Genomic DNA, 7946 nt, shown 5'->3' with positions numbered 1-7946 from the left:
ACGGGCTGGGCCTCCTGTGGGACCGGAAGGGCGTGCAGTGCCCAGGACAGGGACTTTCACAAAGGGTGACTGAAAGAGCGAATTGCCGGGTCCCAGCTCTGCCACTGTGCTGTGTGGCCTCGGGCAGGTCACTCAACCTCTCTGTGCCTGGTTCCCTGCCTGTAAGGTGGGGCCAGCAAGCAGGTGCTGTGGGGTTCACCCTGATGTGTGCGTCACTCAGAAGGGCGGCTGCACCTCTAAGTTACTGTCACAGCAGAGAGCTCCCCCGGGCGAGGCGACTGGATGCACAGAGAACATGGGCTGCCCTCCAGAAAGCACCTCCCCTCCGCGGGGCACACAGAGGCCCAGGAGTTTCCCTTCCCGGGGACGGAGCTACGCATCCAGGATCCAGCTGCAGACCCACAAGGGCTTGGGCTGCCGGATCCCCAGGCCAGCGACCTCCACCCTCGCCTAATTGTCCCAGCTGCGTCTCCTTCACGCCTAGTTAGATTTTGTTGTAAAGAGATAAAAGGCTGTTACTTTGTATCAGCAAGCCGTCTTTTTCTGCAGGACTGAGTTCACCAAAGGGGAAGGCGGTGGGGGGCAGAGGAGTAGAAGGAAGGGGAGGCGTTAATAGACTTTGGAATAAAATCCTGACAGACTCAAATTGATTCTGCAGCCTGAGAAAAATGGAGTGCAGAGCAAATGAGATTTATGCGCTGTTAACTGTAACTGCCTCTCAGTGTCTGCACCAAAGGCTATTAAAATGGTGATCTTTAGTCATGTATGGAAATTGTGTGTGAAGAGATGGATGAACCGTCTGGGAGCAGGCTTCTTCCACGCCATGTCTTATACACAGCAATATTATCATCAGTGATATAATGTATTATGGGTGTAATTTAATCCAAGCATCTAAAGGTACATGCAAACCAAAGGTTCCTGGCACATTTTCCACGCCTATGGTTACCAGAGAACTCTGGGGGCTGTGAAGACAGTGGTGGGCCCGTCAGTCACTGGCACCTAGTGGGCTGTGGTGGGGGGGGGTCTCACCTCTCCCAGCTTGGGGTGGGGAGGGCTGGGCCCACTTCTACTCATGCGCCAGCCCCGATCCAGGACACTGCTCAGGATACCAGCCCCTCCCTCGGGGACAGGGCCCTGGGGGATCATCAAGCCCTTCCTCAGCAGGGCAGAGCTGTGCCCACCCTGCCGCGACCAGCTCCTCGACAGACGCCTCCCATGGTGTTTCTTGTCATTGTTTCTGGGGGACGTAGGAGTAAGGTGTTCTGGACATTGCTGAGAAACAGCCCTGGGTCCTACTCCCCTCATTGGAGAAGCAGAGCCCTATTCATGCTTGAGGGAGTATATCAGTCAGGCTGGTCTTGGCTGGGCTGTGTAACAAACAGCCCCACACCACAGCAGCTGAGCACTTCACAGATGCACTTCTTTCTCACACAGGTGTTCAGTGTGGGCCAGCAGGGGCCTTTGCCATTTGTCATCACTGGGGGACAGGGACCGAGGTGTCAACACACATCCACAATCCCCAAAGCAGGAAGCTTCATGAACTCATGTTTAAAGGCTAAAATTTCATTGGCCAAAGCAGGTCACATGGCCAAGCCTAACTTGGAGAGAGAGAGAAAGCATAATCCTAAATGTATCTGGAAAAGGAGACCAAAATATTCGTGGGCGGCGCCACTGACTTCCACGTCTGCCTCTGGACTAATCAACTGTGTTCACTCCCCATCATGGCTCCCCAGGTGAGACGACCCCAAATCACGGGCATAACGGGTCTGGGTGACCCCAGACATCTCTTCACTGGAGACTCACGGACTGAAGAGGTTGGTCACTGCCTCCCTCACGCTCGGCACACAGCGGACGGCAGGGAATGGACATGACGAGCCCCAGCAGCAGGGAGAGAGAGAAGGGAGATGGCAGCAGTCGCTGGTGCACGGAGGACCTGAAACCCCTGGGAAGGCCGCTGAGCGCCCACCCTGGTGCTGGTCCACGCTCCTTCACTCAGTCCAGATTCAGTTCCTCCTGAAGGTCACCTCCTTTTCCGCCGTCCTCCGAGGTCCCTGGCTCTGCCCTCCAAGAGGTTTCTGATTCCTCCATGACCCTTCTCGGCCAGTATGAGGTGGGTACCCGGGACACGCCTTCCTCAGGGCGGGTCAGTGTTCGCCGCCCACCTCCTGGTCGCAGGGGTTAGTGGTGGTTTCCATTAATGCACACGTTTCTCTTGTAGACTGAATGGGTGCCGTCCTGTCATCGTGACTCTCAAGACCCCAGGAGCTTTCTTGTCTCTGACTTCAGCCAGCTCCACATGCAGCAGCCACCCTTGCAGCTCCTCTGCCGTCAACCCTCCCAGGGCGGCAGAGCCTTCTGCCCACACCAATGGCTGGGCTGAGTTTCAGGGACGTCATCCCCTTCTCTGTAGCTAGTTGCTTTCCCTGCGCTGTTTTGTCCAAGTGAAAAGCACCCCCACTTCACCTTCACCGTGAGATGCCATGACGCACGGGAGAGGAACCAGGGCTGTGACACCGTGTCCTGCATGAAACTTTTCTCAGAAGCTGCATTTTCATGATCACGGTCTACAGGCAGCCAGCTCTTCCAGCTTTCTGGGAGTATAATATTTTGAAATCTCCTTGTTCGCTTTCACGCTTGCTGGCAGGATGGACAATTACTATCTGGGTCTGACTCCTCAAAACATTTCACTGCCGTGTCTGCCGACGTGCGATTTTCCAGCCTTTCCCTAGAGCTGCGGTTTCATCAGGTTCATGGTCCAACTTCCAAGTTGCCGGTCCAGTCTGACCGAGTGTTCCACATGGAGTGCGCTCCGGCCTCTGCCCACCTCCCCTCTGTCCTCCACGTGAGCAGGACACATGCTCCAGGTGCCCTGTGGCTGTGGCAGCACCTCATTTCTCGGAGCCGCTTTCTGTGCTGTCAGGACTGCTCAGTTCTGCTGCTCTAACAAACAGTCCCCAGACTCAGTGCCTTCAATAGTGAAGGCATATCTCTCACTCAAGCAACTGCTCTCACACGTCCTCAGGGGACCTGCTGTTTGTCCTCACTCAGGGACACAGGCAGAGGGATGACCCCTTTGATACACCTTTCCGTAAGGACTCGGCCAGAGGAGGAGATATGGCGAAACATGCTGGGTGGGGGAGGCCTCTGCCGGGGCAGATCGGGGCACCTGCTCACATTCTCACGGCAATGCAGGCACGGGCTCACACCCAGATTTGCCCTCCACTCCCTCAGTTTATTCCTTGAACAAATGTTTGCTGAGACTCCGCCATGGGTCAGACACTGCTCCACGCCCTAGGGGATCTGCAGGGGAGAAAGAAGAGGCAGGAGAACCCTGCCCTTGTGGAGTGTGCATCCCAGTGGCAGCGGGGGGAGGTCAGCAGCTGGGAGGACCTGATGCTGATGAATCCTGCAGAGACAAATATGCAGGGGTGGCAGGGACATGGGAGAAATCTGAGGCTAAGCAGGGAGGTCAGGGAGGGGCTCACTGAGAAGCTGATGTTGGAAGGAGTGAGGGAGCAAGCTGTTCACACATCTCAGGGAACAGCATCTCAAGCAGAGAGAACAGCCTGTGCAAACACAGTGGGAATGTTCAGGAAACTGCCCCATGTGGCTGGAGGCCAGCCAGGAAGCAAGGAAAGAGTAGGTGGTGGCCAGAGGGTGACAAACAGGGCAGGGCCTAGGGCGGGTGGCTGGAGGGTGATGAACGAGGCAGGGCCTGGGGCGGGTGGCTGGGGGGGGTGATGAACAGTTCAGGGCCTGTTGGGGGGTGATGAACCAGGCAGGTCTGGGGAGCAAAGCAGTGGCCAGGGGGTGACAAACAGTGCAGGGCCTGGGACGGGTGGCTGTGGGGGGATGAATGGGATAGGCCTGGGGAGCAGGTGGTGACCAGCGGGTGATGAACAGTGCAGGGCCTGGGGTGGGTGGCTGGGAGGTGATGAATGGTGCAGGGCCTGGGGCTATTGAGACACTAGGAGCCATGAGCAGGGAAGTGCTGTGAGCTGATCTGGTCTTGACACAATCACGCTGGCTCGGAGGAGAAGGCAGGGTGGGCCTGTGGCATCTACTTACTCCTGCATCACAAAGGGTCCCACACTTATCAGCTCCCATTTTTCTTAGATCAAGGATCAGGTGTGGCTTGGCTGGATCCCCAGGCTCAGGGTCTCAGGCTCAATCTGGGCTCAGCTGGGCAGAGGTCTCATCTGACAGCTCCACTGGGGAAGAACCGGCCTCCAAGCTCAGGCATGTAGTTCTGGGTAGGATTCAGTTCTTTAGGGCCTCAGCTCCTCACTGGTGTTTAGCTGGAGACCACCCTCAGTCTCTTGCCCCATGGCAGCTCTCAGCACAGCTGCTGGCTTCACCAGACCGTGGGAGAGGGTGAGAGGAATGAGCAAGACAGACACAGGGTCTTTCTGTGACCAGATTTGGAAGTGACATCCCATTGCTTTTGCCATTTTCTATTCATTCGAGATGAGCCACAGGTCCTGCACATGCTCAAGGGAGGGAGTGCACGAGGACTGAGTACCAGCAGGGGTGCCATGAGCCGTGTGAGGCTGCCCCACAGAGGGCGACAGCAGGAGCTGCACCAGTCCAGGCCTGAGACAGCAGTGGCTTGGACCAGCATGGCCGGGGTGGAGGCCATGAGAAGCAATTGGATGCTGGGTACTTGCTGACGACAGGCTCCGCCTCAGGCTGGGAGAAGGGCTGCACCTTGGCCATGTTCACCTGAAGGGGGCTGCTGTGACCTGAGATGGGGCTGCCGTGACCCATGACCTGAGATAGGGCAGCCGTGACCCGAGATGGGGCTGCCGTGACCCGAGATGGGGCTGCCGTGACCCGAGATGGGGCAGCTGTGACCCGAGATGGGGCTGCCGTGACCCATGACCTGAGATAGGGCAGCCGTGACCCGAGATGGGGCTGCCGTGACCCATGACCTGAGATAGGGCAGCCGTGACCCGAGATGGGGCTGCCGTGACCCGAGATGGGGCAGCCGTGACCCGAGATGGGGCAGCTGTGACCCGAGATGGGGCAGCCGTGACCTGAAATGGGGCAGCCTAGCTCCACTCTAGACAGGGTCCCTCCCATGCCCTGGGACCTTCCTCCCAATAGAAGGGGAAGGTGAGGAGAGTGTGGTGCGAAACCCAGAGGCCTTGAGAGCAGCAGGCAGGGCAGACAGTCCTCATGGAGAGACACCCCACGCCCAGCTCCAGCCACCTGCCTGGAACACAACAGCCTGCCCGTCGTCACTACCAAGCTCACCACCACGTGAAGGGGCTGCCCCTGCTGGGAGGCCCTGCCAGCCCCCAAACCACCAGCCCTCCTACTAATCCGCTTTAAACCCACGACACGGATGCGGTGGGGGCCTGTAAGCAGCTTTTCAAGTGAGAGACAATGTCCCCACACGGTGCGTTGCCCCGGAGACTGCAGGGCTGAGCTGCAGGCTGAGGTCTGCCGCTGTGTTTGCGCTTCCGTACGTGTTCACCCTGCTACGCCCCAGGCCCAGGAGGGATTCAGAGGCTGAATTCCTGAGAGCACAAGCACAAAGAAAAATTCATGGGAAAATGCAGACAGGCAACGGGAATTTGCTGTCAGTCCCAGCTTCCCCATGTACCTTTCGGCTCAAAATACTCCCTGATCTGCTTATCCCGACAGGTCCCAGAAGGGAGCAGCCAGCCAGCCTGGGAAGGCGCTGACTCAGACAGAAACTGATCCAAGCCCTCGTCTCTGTTCTCGCAGACGCCCTGGGAAAGGAAACCTGTCTGAAACCTGCGAGTCCCAACTGACAGCTGCCAACGGCCACCACACTCCTGCCTCTCTGACCACACAGCCTCTTCCCGACGACGGTGCCACTCAAGTTCCTACCCCATGGCCTGTGACTTGCTCACCTCCCCACCTCCCATCCACCTCCCGCCCACCTCCCCACCTCCCGCCCACCTCCGGGAGTCCACCTCCCGCCTGCCTCCCTGCCTCCCGTCCACCTCCCCATTTTCACACACGTGGGTTCTCCCATCCTCAGGCCTCAGCTCAGACGTCCTTTCCATGGGGCCCGTCAGAAGCAGCCACCTGCAGCCACTCTCCCTCTCCCAGGGCACTGGTCACTTCCTGAAACCCGCTCCTGGCCCATCACCCGTCTCCCTCCCCAGGTTGGAAGTTCCCGAGGTCCCAGGCCTTGAATTTCCCCAACAGCCCGTGGCCCTGCCCACAATAGGAAACCACGGAAGGCAGCAGAGTTCGGGGTGCTCCTGTGGGATGCCTGCCTGACAGTCGGGCTCAGACAGGGACCCTGACGGGCTGCAGCCCCTCGGCAGCCTGAGTCCTCTGGTCCTGGGGGAGCCATGGGTATCAGGAGCCTGCCGGTGGGCTCTGGACAGGAACTTGGAATTTCCTAGTTCCTGGGAGGCAGCCACCAGATGGCAGCGTGGGCACATCCTTGCCTGGCCCCTCCAGCACAGCCCCCAAGCCCGAGAGGGCTGGGCAGATGGCCAAGGAAGGGAAGGTACCCTCCCCGATCCTGAGCAGGCGGCCATGAGGCCTTGGCAGACCTCCCACCCTGGAACTGGGCCGCTGGAGCCTGGGGTAAGACATGTGGAAGGGCCTTGGCTCCTGGTGCCTGGCCCTCAACACATCTGAGCACACCTAAGCACATCGGCACACACCTGAGCACACCTGCACACACCGGGGCACATCTGCGCATACCTGGCCATACGTGCACACACTGGAGCACACCTATGCACACCTGCACACACCTGCACACACCTGCAGCGCTCATTGTCCGTATGTGACCTGGAGCAAGTTACCTACCTCTTGGTGCCTGAGTTTCCTTATCTGTAAGGTGACAGTGACGACAGCCCCCCCAGAGAGCTGTCATGAGAATGAAATGAGGTGATGCCCTTACAGGTGTGTAAGGGCGATGCCTGGCACATTGTGGGGTCATCTGAGGGTTGTTCATCATCCCCCATCCCAGAAGCTCACCACCATGCCCAGGTGTGCAGCCCACAGACAGCTGCAGCTGTCACGGCCACATGAGATCACAGAGAGGCAGGTCTGGGAAGGGGCTGCCAGCCCTGGTCTGGGGAGCAGCAGGTGGAGCGCCAGCTGCAATGCGGTGGGGAGCAGTGGGGGCCGTGACGCAGCAGGCATGAGCCCCATGGGGCAAGGCGGCAGCCCACACACAGCTGCAGCTGCTTCCTGACTTGCAGGGTGTGGACTCAGCCTTGCTCCACCTTCTGTTTTTTGAAGAAAAGCTAATACGAGGTTTCCGTAGTGCAGTGGTTATCACGTTTGCCTAACACAGGAGAGGTCCCGGCTCAAAACCAGGCGGGAACACGTGGGCTGATATTATGGCCGGGCGCGGTGACTCACGCCTATAATCCCAGCACTTTGGGAGGCCGAGGTGGGTGGATCACGAGGTCAGGAGATGGAGACCATCCTGGCTAACATGGTGAAACCCCGTCTCTACTAAAAATACAAAAAATTAGCTGGGTGTGGTGGCGGGTGCCTGTAGTCCCAGCTACTAGGGAGGCTGAGGCAGGAGAATGGCGTGAACTCGGGAGGCGGAGCTTGCAGTGAGCCGAGACTGTGCCATTGCACTCCAGCCTGGGGACAGAGCGAGATTCCATCTCAAAAAAAAAGAAAAGGAACAAGAACAAAAGCTGGGGCCAGGCGTGGTGACTCACGCCTGTAATCCCAGCACTTTGGGAGGCTGAGACGAGAAGCTCACAAGGTCAGAAGACCGAGACCATCCTGGCTAACATAGTGAAACCCAGTCTCTACTAAAAATACAAAAAATTAGCCGGGCGTGGTGGTGGCACCTGTAGTCCCAGCTACTCGGGAGGCTGAGGCAGGAGAATGGCGTGAACCCAGGAGGCGGAGCTTGCGTGAACTGAGATCGCGCCACTGCACTTCAGCCTGGGCAACTGAGCAAGATTCAGTCTCAAAAAGAGAAAAGC

At 58.3% G+C, this 7946-nt stretch overlaps 1 long non-coding RNA gene across 2 annotated transcripts; it reads right to left on the bottom strand.

Moving 5' to 3' along the window:
- Nucleotides 1-858: 858 nt before the first annotated feature.
- On the bottom strand, nt 859-7304 carry LOC115899902. 2 transcript variants are annotated; one of them, XR_004059485.1, is made up of 3 exons: nt 6799-7304; nt 5609-5738; nt 859-5522 (listed from the first exon to the last, which is right to left on the bottom strand). It is a non-coding gene; the product is annotated as an uncharacterized LOC115899902 (long non-coding RNA). The 2 variants fall into 2 exon arrangements; XR_004059486.1 differs by lacking the exon at nt 6799-7304 and having other exon boundaries at nt 5609-5830.
- Between the last annotated feature and the right edge of the window lie 642 nt (nt 7305-7946).

Source organism: Rhinopithecus roxellana, chromosome 10 (assembly GCF_007565055.1).
Source record: "Rhinopithecus roxellana isolate Shanxi Qingling chromosome 10, ASM756505v1, whole genome shotgun sequence".
NCBI classification, from domain to species: Eukaryota; Metazoa; Chordata; class Mammalia; order Primates; family Cercopithecidae; genus Rhinopithecus; species Rhinopithecus roxellana.
Note: the sequence above shows the minus strand (reverse complement) of the source record. Positions and strands in the feature narration are given on the sequence as shown.